The sequence below is a fragment of the Lagenorhynchus albirostris genome, chromosome 12 (genome assembly GCF_949774975.1).
Source record: "Lagenorhynchus albirostris chromosome 12, mLagAlb1.1, whole genome shotgun sequence".
NCBI lineage: Eukaryota > Metazoa > Chordata > Mammalia > Artiodactyla > Delphinidae > Lagenorhynchus > Lagenorhynchus albirostris.
The window spans coordinates 45825417-45843365 of NC_083106.1; positions in this window are offsets into that span (position 1 = coordinate 45825417).

Below are 17949 nucleotides of genomic sequence, written 5' to 3' on the forward strand. Positions count from 1 at the left end.
AGTTACTCCCTGTGGTCACTTTTGGAAGGAGTACACCTTTCCGAACTTTACTCTTTGTAAGGAAGTGATGATGTCCATACTTAAGGGCTGAGGAGTTGTGCTCCACCTGCTTGAGGGCAGAGTGTATACATTTTGTTTGGCATCCTGTATAGGAGACTTGTCTCTCCTTTCTCATTTATTTGTTCAATCATTTATTTATCTCAGTATGGACTCATGCATATTTATTCATACTTTGGGTTATAATCTGATACTACATTATTTATTTTCCTACTTAAATTATTTCAGCTTTGGCCACTTGGAGTTCTCTCAGTTGTCTCCTGTGTCCCTGGGACATATCCCCATTGTTTTATATTTGATTACTTCCTTACTTTATGGCACTAGAAGATGCTCCAGTCTTGTGTTTTGCCTTCCCCAGTCGTAGAATCATTCATTTCTCCAAGAACCTCTGGTTCCTTTTATTGGAGAGTATTAGTAGAAACCAAGGTCTGGGTGCTGGGAAGACTGTCTAATTTTTGAAATAATAATTTTCTCCATGTGACTGAAAGGATCCTGTACATTTCTGTTTTACCAGTGGATTTCTGGGTCATTTAAAAGTGCTTTGAATATGTCAAAGGAGAGGGTCAGACTGAGTAATATTCTATTGTTTCCGTTGAATAATTGATGTATACAGTGCAACATGGAGTTTAAATGTATGCAGGCTGTAGAAATTTAGAATCAAACAACACGTTAGAGCAGTACCTCTCGAACTTTAATGTGAATTCTAATTACCTGGGCATCATTTAAAATGCAGTTTCTCATTCAGTGGGTCTGGAGTGGGACCCGAGATTCTGCATTTCTAACAAGTTTCCTGGTGATACCACACTTTTGATAGCAAGATCTTAGAGCAGGAGATGGCTTTTTTTTTTTTTTTTTTTCTGTAAAGGGCCAGATATTTTAGGATTTGTGGGCTATACAGTCTTTGTGACAGCTACTCAACTCCACTGTTGCAGAGTTGTAGATGAAACATAAAGAATAAGTATGGCTGTGTTCTGATTAAGCTTTATGGACACTGACATGTGAATTTAATATAATTTTCACCTGTCACAGAGTATTAAGGTAAAAGCTGTTCTTGACTCTAGGGCCATACCAAACAGGTGGCAGGTCATAGCTGACTGACTGTCTTGAGCGCTTTTTCCCAAACCAGGTCACATATCAGTATCTTTAGTAAGGAAGTTTCAGGAACAGTTGTCCATATCTTATGCCACAGGTGTGCCATGGCCTGTGTACTTAACAAACCTTACAGGTGATTCTGATGCACAACCAGGTTGGAGAACCACCGCTGCAGAGGGCGTTGCATGACTTCCCTGTTGTAGCCATTTTCTCTCTGCTTGCACACTTCTAGTGAGAGGGAGCTCACCACCTGGCAAGTAGATCATCCCATTTATGGACACATCTAATAATCATGAGAGTGATTTTCCTACCACTGTGCCTAAATTTATCTCCTTGTACCTTCTAGTTATGAGCTCCCTCTTCCGTCCAAAGCCACGAGGAACACATCTAATCCTGCTTCTATGTAACAGTGCTTCTAAAGTATTTGAAGAAAGCTATCATCACACTTCCTTTAAATCTTAAATCTTCTCTTTTGAAGGATAGGATTTGTATTTCTAGCTTCCTATCACTTAGATCACACTCCTCTGGAACACTTTGCGTTCCTCTTTCCCCTGTCGTTTGTTATACCCAGAACGTGTGAGGTATGCAAAATCCTGGCAGACTGTTGGCTCCATTGTTTTGACATCTCTACTTCCAGTAATGCCACTTAAGATTACATTAGTTCATCTCTTTCTTTTGATGGTCAGTTCACACCACTGATTTATACTGAGCTAGTTACCAGCCAAAATTCCTAAGACTTTTTCCATGGGAGTGAAGTTAAGTCAGGTCTCCTTCTTTCTCTACCTGTGTAGGGGTGTTCTTAATGCAACTGCTATATTCTACATTTTATCCCTATGAGATTTCACCTTGTATTTTTGGTCTACTCCTCTTGCTATTTAAAAAAATTCTTATTTATCATCTGTGATGGGTTGTTGCAGTAATGGCTCCAAGTTTATTTATATTTCTTTTTGTCCCCTGCACTTTGCTAGTCCCTCCTATCCTGACTCAAGGCTTGGCCAGGTAACTTGTTTTAGCCCATGAGACAATAGTGAATGTGACACAGCAGAGACCTGAGAAGTGATTGCAATAGGGGCTTGCATTCTCTTTTGCTGCTCTTTGGGACCATGAGACTACAAAACAAACAAGCTCAAGCTAGCCTGCTGGAGGATGAAAGGTCATGTGGAGCACTGGGGCACTCCATCCCACAGTTAGCTAGTCCAAGGCAACCTGTACTTGATGGTGAACACATGAATGAGCTTCAGTCATGACATATTAAGCTCAGCCCAGGTCAGCGGAACTGCCTAACTGAACCCGGCCTAAACCACTGAATGATAGAACTATGAGCTAATAAATACCTGCTGTTTTAAGCCACAAAGTTTGGCTGATTTTTTTTCTTTTATGTAGCAAAAGCTAATTTATACAGCATCTAATATAGCATAGCATGTATTCTTTTTTTTTTTAACATCTTTATCGGAGTATAATTGCTTTACAAATGGTGTGTTAGTTTCTGCTGTGGTGTTAGTTTCTGCTGTATAACAAAGTGAATCAGCTATACATATACATTTATCCCCATTTCTCCTCCCTCTTGCATCTCCCTCCCACCCTCCCTATCCCACCCCTCTAGGTGGTCACAAAGCACTGAGCTGATCTCCCTGTGCTATACGGCTGCTTCCCACTAGCTATCTGTTTTACACTTGGTAGTGTATATATGTCAGTGCTACTCTCTCATTTCGTCCCAGCTTACCCTTCCCCCTCCCCATGTTCTCAAGTCCATTCTCTACATCTTTATTCCTGTCCTGCCCCTAGGTTCTTCAGAACTTTTTTTTTTTTTTTTTAGATTCCATATATATGTGTTATCATACAGTATTTGTTTTTCTCTTTCTGACTTACTTCACTCTGTATGACAGTCTCTAGGTCCATCCACCTCACTGCAAGTAACAAAATTGTGTTTCTTTTTGTGGCTGAGTAATATTCCATTGTATACATGTGCCGCATCTTCTTTATCCATTCATCTGTCGATGGACACTTAGGTTAGCATAGCATGTATTCTTTCACTTGGCACGTCACTCACAAATGTGGTGTTTTCTATATCCAAATTACTGAGCAGATTCTGACCAAATAAAGAGCTCTTGAAATATAACTCTAATGTTGATGTTGGCCAAGTCTCTTTGTTCAGCCAGCTTTTAAATATTTTAACTACTTTACATACAGCCCACAATTTGCAAAGGAAAAATTTGCATTGGAATAAAAGATGGAATTAGATTGTAATTTTATCTTATTTCTGCCCTCTGATTAGTCTGGAAGATTATGTTCTGTTTTCTTATGTCGCAATATTATTTGTGGTCAGAATGTTTGACATATCTGAAAGTAAATTATGTTCATAAGAAAAAGTTAAACAAAGCTTTTCTGAGTAGTCAAATTGTTTCACATTATGGAAACCAAAAGAAAGAAACTGTCAGACATTTGAAAAATTCCTTAAAATCTTCTCATATTGATGAATTTTATAAGTTTTGTAAATGCAATGAGAAGGGTTTCTTTTTCTTTTCCTTTTTTTTTTTTTCTTCCTTTTGACTCTGTATTTTTGTTTTCCTCCTGAGGCCCCTAACTGTTGCCTTCAATCTGAAATAGAAGTGCTGAAATCTTGAGTGTGAGGGTTGGCGAAAAGAATGAAAAAGACATTTCCTGCATGATTAGTAGCAGGAAATACCAGAAATCTCATCCAAAATATTCTTTTCCCTACAGATTTTTTGTTCCATATATTATTTTTATTCATGTTTTTAAAAAGCAATATATTATCTGCTTCAGTGCATGTGTTCTGTTTATACTCACTTCAATTACTACATTAAAAAAAAAAGATACAAAACCTTAGAACATCTTTGGAATAACCAGAGACAGCAAACAAATGCTCTTATAATAAGACAGACTAATGTAGTGGAAAGAACACTCAATTGGTAATCAGATAATCCTGATAGGATTGTCTCATATACCAGTTACCAGCTCTGTGACATTGGGCATCTGTTAGAATTTTTGTTTCTGTTTATGTAACATGAGGATGATAATAGTAATATCTAACTTACTAGATTCTTGTGAGAACTATCTGTGTAAGAGTCTAGTGCATTGTAATTAATTAATAAATAATAGCTGTTATAAAACTAATAAGAATAGAAAATATCTAATGAGCACTTATTTTGTATCAGCCACTGTGCTAAGAGGTTAGCTTGAATGGCATGGTAAGACATGGTGTCAGGAAGCAAGTCTTTTTCTATTCTTATTAATTCTATTCTTATTAGTCCTCACAGAATGTCTGCAGGGTGTATATTTTGTTGTCCACCACATGTAGCTTCCATTCCTGGCCCAAGAGGGCTGCTTGGAACTAAATTATAGCATCTCTGCTCATGATAGCAACTAAAAATGGATATATATTTTCTCCCCATTAAGAACACTTTCATCTTCCTCATGTGGCAACATTTAGCTATAAAAGAGGCTGGAAAATGTGGGCTTCATTCTGAGCAACAATGTGCCCAGTTAAAAATTAAAAATTCTATAATGAGAGGAGATATTGGATATTGGGGAGATAAACTAAAATTCTTTGTTGTAGATGTCTAATATAGGTATTCTTCAGTGCATTGGTGTGAATGTGTTTTTCAAATACGTAATTTCATGTTAGTAGGTGAGGTGGAAGCAAAAGTAAGGAGGAGTACCACTAAAACATTATACCCAATTCCAAGTTTTGCCTAGGGCTAGCACAGAGGAGATATCTGATTAGAAAGTGATTTTCTTGGCAGCCTGAATGTTAACACACTCTAGTTCTTCCTCCCTCCCTTCTTCCCTCTCTCCCTTCCTTCCTTCCTTCCTTCCTTCCTTCCAGGTCAGGAAAAGAATTAATTTCTAAAGATACTAACACTTACATGAAGTCCAAATCTAATTTACTTTTCCATTTTAGAGGCCACACAAAATTTGACTTCTGGAATAAAAGCATGTCATTCATCTGTAAGAAAAAAAATACTAAATTAAACCTTCTTTCATGATGGATAAGTTAAATACATTTGAAAGGCAGCCTCAGGGAAGACTGGAGGAAATGACAGAACAACTAATTTCTACTTTCATTAAGAACTATGCTTAAAAAATTCTTAATTGATTTTTATATTTTTTTCTTTCCAGGTCTTCATATTTTGTTCCCTGAACCTTTCTAATTTCCTGATCTCAGTATTTAATCCCCCCCCTTTTTTTTATAATACATGGTAGTAAATACTACAGACATGGTATCCTACTGACAGAAGTTCATATATTTGTATGAAGAATGACTGTCTTAAGAATTCATAGTACGTGCTGTCAACAGCTGTATTAGTTTCCTAGGGCTGCCATGACAAATCACCACAGACTTGTTGGCTTAAAACAACAGAAATTTCTTCTCTCGTAGTTCTGGGCACAAAAGTTTGAAATCAAGGTGTTGGCAGGGTTGACTCCTTCTGGAGATTCTGAGGGAGAATTCCAAGCCTCTCTTCCTGGTTTTAGTGGCCGCTGACAGTCCTTGGCCTGTGCCTCCATCACTGTCATCTCTGCCTCCATTTTCACACTGACTTGTCTGTGTATGTCTGATTGCTGTCTCTATAAGGACATTTTTGGTGGCGCTTAGGGCACTCCTGAATAATCCACAGTAATCTCCTCATCTCAAGATTCTCAATTGCATTTGCAAAGATCCTTTTTCAAAATAAGGTAGCCCTTAAAGTTCCAAGGATGAGGACTTGATGTCTATGGGAGGCCATTATTCAACCTACTACAATAATTCATAAATGTTGCTTAACCCTTAATGTTTTGTGATGTTAAAATGCTCAATAGAAACAGAATTCACCTCTTTACACTGGATGTTACAAGTTGTACATTTGGTAGACGTTGTCATTTTATGAAAATTTTGAGTAAAATTTTTTGTGTTTTTCATAGAATAAATAATATTTTTGTGAGGAGGCACCTTATGTGTTTATCATCTGACAGCTCGTTCTGGAAGTAGAAAATGACTCCCAAGTAACTGCTCTGAAAGAATGTTGGTTTTCCTCACCCTGACTGCCTTTCACCTTCTCTTGCAAGTCCTTTAGCAAAGCTAGGGTGTTGTAAATAATAGAAAGTGGCAACGGTTGTTATTGCCAAAAAATATAATATATGTTGCTTTGAGTCTTCATTCACCAGCCCTGGGTAGGATACTCAGCCTCTCTCTCTCTTGCTAAAAAAGGGTAAGCCTCTCCCTGTTGAACTCAGGACATTTTGCTTCGCTGGGAGAGGCTAGTATTTACCATCAACATATGTGTCACTGATGTGCACCAAAGAAGCCCTTATACAGGCTGTCTGCAAACAGGAGCTAATTCCTGATAGATGATAAACCTGGTGACTATCCTGAAGTAACTGTGTATGTTAACATTAAATTTAAAACGCAAATTAATTTCAATTACAGTTGTTTTAAAAATAGGCTATTTGATGAAATTTGCTTTCATTTTTTCCTATTGGTTTATATGTGTAGACTCAACTGATATATAATTCTATATTGGTGAATATTTTGACTGCAAAGTCTCTGGGAGGTGGCAGAGAAGATTCATCACATGCATGATGTATTCAGTTGTCCATCTTTCAACTCAAGTGTTTATTAATTTCCCTCTAGCTCTTCTCCCAAAGTGCTTCTATTCCTATTCAAAGATGGTGCCGAAAATGTAGTTTTTAAATAAGGATTATCATTTTTGTGACAATTTTGATGGACCAGACAAAAAAAATAAAGAAGCAAAGAGTTCAATAAAAAAGATGTGATGATTCAGGCCAGAGATAGCCCAGGATGAACTGGTCTTTTCACTATAGATTGAGGAGAAAGGGCATACTTTAGTGATAAAGTGGAAGGAAGAAAAATGAAATATGCTGAATACCTGTGATAAGGGTAAAGTGAAATTACATGGTGGGGGGATAAATTTGTATTTTTTTAGTTCATTTGTCCTTGTTATAGACCAGACTTAATATCTGGCTCTTTTCTGCCAAGAGCTTAAATCAGATCAAGCGGCCAGGCTTGGAATACTTGAGCTAATAGCTGCTCATAGCACTGTTTTCCCTTCTAAATAGTGTAGTAGAAATAATGCACCTTGATAAGAGCAGCAATTAACAGTATTATCACTTAAGAACCAACATCTTACGGAGTAATTTCCTGAGAGGAGACAATAAGATTTAAGGACTTAGCTGGCACATAAATAATTTATTTACACAATATCTCCTCTTGTTACCCATTTATTTTCACATATTCCATATTTCTTATGGTAAAGTAAGAAATTCCATTTTCTGGTTTGCTTTTATGTCAGAGCAAGGTCTGGTGAATTGATTTGCTTATTCTGCTAACATTCTCTTTGCAGAAGCCCTATTTGAAAATGAAATTCCCATACAGAGCTATTCACCAGACTGGCCTGGTCACTGATAATATGTCTTTACTTCCAAATGCCAGGTGGAAGTAGCATATGAGGAAAACATCTTGTTTTATATGCTATATCTTTGGCAATTAGCATGCCATTAGATTAAGAGAAATATTGTAGCCTCTTTCGGGGGAAACTCTTCTAAAGTATAGGGCTCAGAGCACTAAGATAAGAATCTGAAATTCTAGATTTTAATTACTGTTACTAATTAACTGTGGTCCTAGGAAAATTATTTTCTTCTTTCACATTTACAAAATGGGGATAATAATGAATATCTTAACTACTTTATACAGTAGCTGGAAAGAACATATATGTCTGTGTTTGTGTGTAAGCACTTTGAAAAAATAAGAATTATACAAATGTAAGATTTCAAAAATAATATTAATGAATACTTGCTTGGAGAGAAAAATGTGTATATATGTATATACATATTTATGTATATACATATGTAAGATATTTCAAGACATACATATATGGGAGGAGTATTGTTTATTTTTCTTTCTCCTGGCCTCTGTTCCATGCACATCAGGCTATGACTTCATTTAAGTATTTCCATCTGGAACAAAAAGTAAAGGAAAGTTGAGGAAGTCATATCTTGCATTCTCAATCTTCCAAACCACATCTCCCTAGAGTTCAGGTTCTGGTATGCCTGGGAATAGTTTACAGCATTTTATACTTAAAAAAATTCCTTCCTCCAATAATACAAATTCCTCTGGAATAGGCATCCAGAGCCGTATTCAGCGTGTTTAGAAAAAAACCTAATGTGTGTCTCTGTTACTGGAGTGGCCAGCAGGGACCCTGCTCTGCTGGAATATTTATGGGAAACACATGCAGAGAAGATGCTAATTACAGAGCACTCAGAGTAGTGAAACTTCGAAATCATTTTCCCCAGATTAGACATTGAGAAGCAGTAGAAGAAATTTAACTCATGTGCCCTCTAGGCAGACATTTTACCTGTGTTGGATGTAAATTTCCAGCAGAAAGGACCTCCCTCCTTTGGCGGTCTCCTCTAATGAGTGAGTTTCGTTTGCTGCTCTCCGAGCATGTTAGAGTCCATTCTGAACACCTGTTGTGTCTGCAGTACTTTTAAACATTTTCATTGGAAAGTGAGACTTTTGTCAATCATTCAGATATGCGATGTGCATGATGCTAGGAGTTGTTTTTGATAGTTTGTAGATGGTATAAAAAAACCCATCCTGAATGTCACCAGTAGGGTAAATAATAAATAAGCACACATGAGCACATCTATTGTATGATGGAAAGGACAGAGAGAAACCCAAATAGGCAAGAATAAGGGGAATGAGAGAAAGGAAAGGAGATTACAAGTCATCATCAAGTGCCCCAAATGTCTCTGTGGAGTCCGTGCCTTCGGCAGCCTGTGCCTGGTGCTGACAGGACCTCATGCAGATCTGTGCAGGTGGCCCTGGCTTTAGAAAGCTGCTCTTGTAGGTTCTAGCCACTCAGAAAGAATAAACTATGTTTACAACTTAGCAAGTGAATAAAGAATAAAGTTAGTAGTTTTATTATATGCAACATTTCTGCAGCTGCTAACTAATGCCAGGACTAGTAATGTTTCATAATTGAAGATGTATACCTCGAATAAAAATTAGGGGACTCAGGCAGCAGGAAATAGTACTAGCCAGTCAAGGAGCTCTACATGATACTGTTAAACACAATTAACTGAACATTTAAAAGTAAAAAGGAGATGGCGAATATTCTCCAAAAGGTCAGTAACATGTTTCCCAATATGTAATCATTTTATCTTTTAATACGACATTTTTCTAGAATTCCATTCGTTAGCAACAGGCTAGGCATACATATGGTGTCAAAATTCCATTCTGATTTAAATTTCATAACTGATTAGTGATTGGCATTCTATACATTTTCTGATAAAATATAAATTTTAGAGGATCCTTAAATTCTTTTAACCATTCCATAGTTTGTGAGAAACTATAGAATCTCATTCTGAAGTTCCTAAAGTGTGATCATTCACAATCTTCTGTGGAATAGCTTTTGGTTAATTATACTACTCCAAATGCTTAGGTGGTTAGAATAATATAGATCGAAAGTGCAAATAATACATTTTTAAATTTTTATCTTGAAAGCTGTATGTCTCTTTATTTCATCAGCCACAAATAACTGCTATAGCATGTACTTATCTTAAGCTATAAACTCTTAGTTTTTTTTCTATAAGTGAACTTAACCTTTGTTTTGAGCTCTCATTCTGCCAGGTGATGGACATTTTTCCCAAAGCTGTACCTCCATTATAGGAGGCTTAGGTGTCAGTGTATTACAAGTTGATCTGAGCCAGTTTATTCTCTGTAGATAGTGACAGCCTTCTAAGAAATTTAATTCAAGATAAAAAGAAAGTCTTAGGCTAAGTTCCACCATATATGTACACCACACACACATGCACATGCACACACACACACACAGAGTAGGCGAGGGTGGGGAGTGATCTGTTAAACAAATCCTTATTAGTTCGCTAGTACAAACAGTTCATAAACCTATTTTGCAATCTTTATGGAGTCCCAGTTCTCTGTTCTTTGTTCTTTAATGTATTCCAAACACCATCTTACATAAAATGTGCCTTAAAGCAGATGTGACAGTTTTCTAGAGGCTGGGTTCCATGATCTTTTCTGCTGTCAACAGGTGTCAAGAATTGTGAAGGATCTGAGATTTACCCTACTTGCAAACTTACATGTTAATCTACTAATTCATAGTTTTGTGAATACTGGCAGAAGACATGGGACTCTTGGATCAGAGACAGAGGACAGTTAATACTCAAAATATAGAATAGAAATAGCTAGAGTATCAGCATTTACACTGGTTCTCTGATTTCTGGTTCTCACAGGCAATGTGAACAGGGTCAGATAATACATGCACACTCAGGTACATTGCAAGAGAGTATACCTGAGTTTTGATAACTGAATCTTTTATACTAAATAGTAAGCCTGACTACTTTATGCTCTGGAGAGAGATATTATCTTTATCTTTCAAAGTTGTAAGCCAAGGATTGACAAACTTTTGTGTAAAGGGATATTATAATACAGGGCCAAACAGTAAGTATTTTAATTATTTTAGGTTTTTTTGGCCAAGTACAGGCTCTGTTGCATATGCTTCTTAACTGTTTGTTTGTTTCATACCACTAACAATTTAAAAACCAGTTTAACTCACAGGACATTCAAAAATAGGCTGTAGGCTGAATTAGGCCCACTGGCCATCATTTACCAACTCCTGCTATTAAAAAAAAGCCAACTGCGCAAGGAGGAAACCCATCTCTATTTCCTAGGCTGTTTACAATACAATAAGCCTTGAAAAGGTAGTCCAAAAGAAGGACAGTCTGTGCCTTTGCTCAGAGACATGCAGAAACCTGAAAGACCCATGGAAAGTTATCTCTAAATAATATCTGCCCCTCATTTCTACAGTGTCTTGGTTTCTGGTGAATTTTCCCATGAGTTTGCCACTTCGTAAGCAACTTTGATTAATCCAACCTACAGAAGCTGGGACCAAATTTATTCAGTTGTCTTGCATAGCATTTACTTCAGGCTATTACCAAAATGAATCCAAGCAGTCAAGGCTAAGAGTGTATCTAAAATATTTTATTCAGTCCACATTCTGTAATAGATTTACTGTCACCTAAGAAAGTATATTTCTAACAATCTTCATGCTATTAATAAACCACAGTTTCACTTATGAAAACTCATTTTTTGACAGTCTTCTGGTTAGCTAAATGTCTGTTGTGCTCAGATATAACGATAGCTGAAGTGCTCATAATAACCACCTCTGGATAGTGATTTTTCTGATATAATACTTGCTGACCACTTCTGGGGTAAAGATTCTTAATTAAAATAGCTACTGCACATGAAATATCAAAATGTTCATGTTTAGCTTTTCTAATGAAAATTGCAGATGTCCTAACACTAGGTTCGAAGGTGGCACCTGTTTTTTTTTGTCATTATCACCTGTCTTTGCAGGCATTTGCTGAATAATTTGATACTGAGCAATCATCAGTCATTCATCTCTACAGATGCATCCTTTTTCTCCAATAACAAAACCTCTCAAGGTCTACCCTCTTTCAATTAATCTGATGTTTTCTTGGATTGGCAGGAAACTCTTAACTATACCTGTTCTGCTTTGACTAGAAGAGATAACATTTGAGTACCGCCTGGGCCATACCAATACACATGGGAAACTCATGAGATTGTCCCAAGTCTATGTGCCAAGATAACACCCCTAGTCATTGCTGTTCTATTGTTTCTGTGCTATACTGAGGTATGGAAAGTTCTGGAATTTTGCTTAGAGACTACCTGTCTGTGATTAAAGTATACGACCCTTCAGTTATCAGTTCAGTTGTCCATTCCCATGGGAAATGGGTTCAAGCATTTTCTCAGGGACTCATATTAAGGTTTCATTCTCTTATTAAATCTCCAATCTCTCTTTTTCAACCTCATCTCAATCTCTAGAGAAGTTCTATCCAGTAGAATTGTCTGTAATAATGGAAATTTTAATATCTGTGCTCTCCAATATGGTAGCCACTAGGCACATTCGGCTATTGAGCATTTGAAATGTGGCTAGTGTGACTAGATAACTGGATTTAAATTTTATCAATTTTAATTCATTTAAATTTAAATAACCACAACTAGTGGCTATCATTTTTGATAGTACAGTTCTAGAATCTTTATATAATCTAGGTTGGGTAATGATTAATAAGAAGGAAGGGAAATCTAATACATATTTTCTAACCTTAAAAACCTTTTTTATGTCCTAAATTATCTTGAAAAATTTAAGTCAAGGATTGGCTTTGTTCAAAACAGAAAGCACTAGGCTCAGAGGGGTACACTCTCAAACATTTAAGGAAGAAATTATACCAATTTTCTACAACCTCTTTTAGAAGCTAGAAGCAGGCAAAATACTTCCTAACTCACTCTATGAGGCCAGCATTACCTAATACCAAAACTAGACAAAGATATTACAAGAAAAGAAAACTATAAAGCAATATCTCTCATGAGCATAGGTTAAATAAAACATTAGCAAATAGAATAAAAAAAATCATAAAAAGAATTATACATCATAACCAAGTGGGATTTATCCCAGGTGTGCAAGGCTGGTTCAACATACGAAAATCAATTAAGGTAATGCATTACATCAACAGACTAAAAAAGAAAAATTACATGATTGTATCAGTAGATGCAGGGGAAACAAAGCATTTGACAAAATGCAACATCTATTCATGATAAAAATTCTCAGTAAACTAGGAATAGAGGGAAACTTTCTCACCTTGATAAAGACTATCTATACAAATCCTAAATCTAACTTTACACTTAATGATAATGGTGATAAATTCACCCTTTAATAAAATTGTCTTTGTTTGCAAATGACATTATTGTCTGCAAAAGAATTGACAAAAAGAAAACAAACTCCTGGAACTAATAAGAGATTATAACAAGGGTATAGAATACAAGGTTAATATACAAAAATCAGTTGCTTTCCTATATCTAACAATGAACAAGTGGAATTTGAAATTAAGTACATAATACCATTTACATTAGCACCCCCAAAACTTAAATACTTAAGTATAAATCCAGCAAAATATGTATAAGATATATATGAATAAAACTACAAAACTCTGATGGATGAAATCAGAGAAGTAAATAAATGGAGATATATTCCGTGTTTATGGATAGGAACACAATATTTTCAAGATGTCAGTTCTTCCCAATGTGATCCAAATCAAAACTCCAGCAAGTTATTTGATGGCTATCAACAAACTGATTCTAAAGTTTATATAAAGAGGCAAAAGACCCAGAATAGCCAACACAATATTAAAGGAGAAGAGCAAAACTGGAGGACTGACGCTACCCAACTTCATTAACTTACTATAAAAATGTTACAGTAATGAAGACAGCATGGTATTGGTGAAAGAATAGACAAATAGATCAATGAAATAGAACAGGGAGTCTAGAAATAGACTCCCACTAATATAGTCAACAAAGGAGCAGGGGCAATACAATGGAGCAGAGACAGTCTCTTCAACAAGCAGTTCTGGAACAACTGGACATCCACAAGCCAGAAAATGAATCTAGACACAGACTATGCACCCTTCACCAAAATTAACTCAAAATGGATCAGAGACTCAGTTAGATGTAAAGTACGAAACTATAAAACCCCTTTAAGATAACATAGGAGAAAACCTAGAAGACCTTGAGTATGGTGATGCTTTTTTTAGAGACAACACCAAAGACATGATCAATGAAAGAAATATTTGATAAGCTGGAGTTCATTAAAATTAAAATCTTCTGCCCTATGAAGGACAACATCAAGAAAATGAGAAGACAAGCCACATTCTCAAATATTCTTCATACTTTTCAAAATATTTTCAAAAGATACATCTGATAAAGGACTGTTATCCAAGATATACAAAGAACTCTTAAAACTCAACAATAAGAAAGCAAACAACCTGATTAAAAAATGAGCTGAGGGCTTCCCTGGTGGCACAGTGGTTGAGAGTCCGCCTGCCGATGCAGGAGACACGGGTTCGTGCCCCAGTCCGGGAAGATCCCACGTGCCGCGGAGCGGCTGGGCCCGTGAGCCATGGCCGCTGAGCCTGCGCATCCGGAGCCTGTGCTCCGCAACGGGAGAGGCCACAACAGTGAGAGGCCCGAGTACCGCAAAAACAAAAAAACGAAAACAAAACAAAACAAAAAATGAGCTGAAGACCGTAATGGACACCTCACTAAAGAAGACATACAGATAGCAAGTAAGCATATGAAAAGATGCTCCACATCATAAATCATCAGGAAAATGCAAATTAAAACGACGAGATACCGCTACACATCTATCAGAATGGTCAGAATCCAGAACACTGGCAACACCGAATGTCAGTGAGGATGTGGAGCAACAGGAATTCTTATTTCTTGATGGTGAAAATGCAAATTGTACAGTGACTTTGGAAGACAATTTGCTGATTTCTTATAAAACTAAACCTCCTCTTGCCACAGGATTCAGCAGTCATGCTCCCAAAGAAGCTGAAAACTTAAATCCACACAAAAACCTGCCCAAGGATATTTATATCAGCTTTCTTTATAATTGCTAAAACTTGGAAGCAACCAAGATGTCTCTCAGTAGATGAATGGATAGATAAACTTTGGTACATCCAGACAATGGAATGTTATTCAATGCTAAAAATAAATGAGCTATCAAGCCATGAAAAGACACGGAGGAAACTTGACTGTATACTATTAAGTGAAAGAAGCCAATTTGAAAAGGCTACTATATGACAATCTGGAAGAGGCAAAACTGTGGAGACAATAAAAAGATCAGTGGTTGCCAGAGTTGGCAGAGTGAGATGAATAGGCAGAGCATAGAGGATTGTGAGGGCAGTAAAAATACTCTGTATGATATTGTAATGATGGATTTGTGTCATACATTTTTCCAAACACATAGAATGTACAACACCAAGATAAGGTAAACTATGGACTTTGAGTTATGATGCGTAACTGTAGGTTCATCCTTGGTAAAAAAAAAAAAAAAAAGTATCACTCTGGTAAGTGATGTTGAGAATGAAGGAGGCTATGCCTGTGTGTGGACAAGGAGTATATGGAAAATCTCTGTGCCTTCCTCTCAATTTTGTTGTAAACCTAAAAATACTCTAAAAATAAAATATTTAAAAAATAACATCCACCATTTTAAAAAAATGAAGAATTGGCCTTTGTATTCTGCTGTGTTACTCCTTTGCTCAGACAATGAATGCTGCCATCCAGATGTGGGAAGGACATATGTAAGTGAGTTGGGGCAATCTTGATTATGAACTTGAAATTTAGTTCTTTAGATATTATAATAACTGCACTTTTCTTGGGTCTCAGTTTAGGCAAAATCAAAGTGAGAAACTGGAAGATTCTCTTCTGAAATAAAAAAGCAAAGAAGCTTCATAGGTGCTTACATTTTAATCTACCTTTACTACTCACTCCCATTATGACCTTAGGAAAATCACTTAATTTTTTAGAAGCATAGTCTATCAGCTTACGAAATAGAGGCTAATAATATTTTTCCAAGATGATTGTGATATTTCAAACTGAATAAGATCATTCATACAAAGCACCATCACATTTCAAAAAATATTATATATAGTTTAGATATCATTAACCATTCTTCCTCTGTTTTTAAAACAAGATGTATTTAATAATTGCTTGGTTTGCACTGAACTCTCTATTTGTTCAAATTTAGCTTCTAAGAAATATATAATTATATGTACAATATTTTATCTAATCATTGATAATTTTATTCTCCAATTATTATTTAAATCATAACATTATTGATGTACCACTTTGTGACTACTAATGTTTAACAATTATATATTTCCATGTGTGATATCAGCCCAAACTGGACCTATGGATTATATAAAAACCTGTGACATATATTCACACATATATACATATATTCACTGCTCAAACACTTTCCGTTTTCAAAAAAATTAATTTATTTGGCAGTGCTAAAAAAGAAAAAAAAGGTTAAACCCATATCTGAATTTTCAAGTCTATTTGTGAAACTGGTTGTTTTCAGAGGGATACAGGCTATAATAAACTTTATTATAACCATAAGCCAACATGGTTGAAAGCCTTTACACTCTTGAGAACAAATACACGAAACTGAGAGATATTTATAAAAAGATGTTATGAACTAACTCCACCTAGAATAACACATAAAAAGGCTGTCGCTTAATGCTATTGAAAGAATACACAGCAAACTCATGGTTGTATATAGGAATAGGATATGGTCCTAGTGAATGAATAAACATTGGCCTCATGAAACCTTGTCAGGAGACACTAGAAGGGAAAATTACAGAGAGCAAGGGCTAGGGTCACTTGTTCATTTACGTGCTTACTTAACCCATGTTTATCGTTGTCTGTATTGTGCTAGATCTACGTTTGTCAACCTTTTCTCATTATCAGCCTCCCCACCCCGCCAAATTGTACTCCTTCACCATAAAATTTTAGTAACATGGATATACTATGTATCTGTTGATGGATTTTGACCCTTTGGGGGGTGAGCTGGGGGATGATAAACCATTCGCTAAGATTTTTTCACCCCCTTGGGAGTGATATCACCACCACCACCACCCCCCCCCCGAGAAGGCATGGACTGTTTGTCAGAAACAGTGGTGAACAAGGCAAATGAAGTTTCTGTTCTCAAAGAGTTGGCAGTTTAGTAGGGCAGACAGACGCACAAATAGATGATTACGCATCATGAGAAGTGCTACGATAGGGGTAGCAGAGCACCAGCTAGCTTTCTCCAACTGGGGAAACCATCTCCTGGACGCCACATTCAGGATGGGAGCCTTTCTTCAACTGAGTGTCCAGGGGGATGCTGTAAGTGACTGAACTTCAGTTTGAGGCTTCAGTTTGAGCCAGTTTCGTTTTGAATAGTTTCAAAATTAAAATGTCAATGTTATTATTAACAATAAAGAGACTGAATTCAGTTTAAGATTTCCCCCCGTGAAGCTTGGGGGATGCAGTAGACTTGTGTTTAATGCCTGAAAAATGCTATGAGGCTGCCTGAAGAGGCCAGCGAGCAGAGAGGGTTGCTTGGGGGAAATGACTGTACTCCCACTGAGAGATGATCAAAGGTGCTTTATTCTTTAAAACCAGATGTGTAACTTGCAGTAGAAACGATGGCCTGGGGCTATTTTAAAAGGGATGATGCCCAGGAGGGCCTCTGCCAGAGGGCATGACATCTGCAGCAGGAAGAACTAAAGGTGAACTGATGGCTGCTGAAGCCACAGAGAGGTCTCTGATGGCAGGAGGGACCCTGCCCAAGCCAAGGGGCTATGTTCAGAGAGGCTGGCAGAAGAATCAGGAAGACAAAAGTGCCCGTGAGAGGCTTTCAGCAGCTGCTATGGCTATGGGAAACTGGTGCCAGAGGACATCAGTGCCAGACAAATAGACCTGTCCTGCCCTTCCTCTCCCTTCCCCCTCCTTCCTTCCATAGCCCAGTGAGTAGAAGGAAGAAAAAAGAGGCTAAGATAGGGAAATGAAGAAGGTAACCGACCCTCACCTCTTTCCACCTGCAGCTATACAGACTGCCATAGGCTCAGTGGGAGGTGAAAGAAAATTCAGCCTTAAATAAATTCTAGAGATTAACTATTTTGCCCACTGTCTTGGACACAGTAATTACCGAAATGACACCTTTTGTTCTAAAATAGACTGGAGGAATTTTTATTATCTGAGGGTAAGTAGTAAACTGGGAAAATTGCCCAGGATCTTAGGAGAAGTGGGAAAATGCTCTCCACAGGGAGAGGGAAATGAGTGCTGAAGAGGCTGTGTGGGGAAAGCAAAAGGTTGCTTCTGATCGCCATCTAGGAGCCCTGTGTGTTCAAGCGACCAGT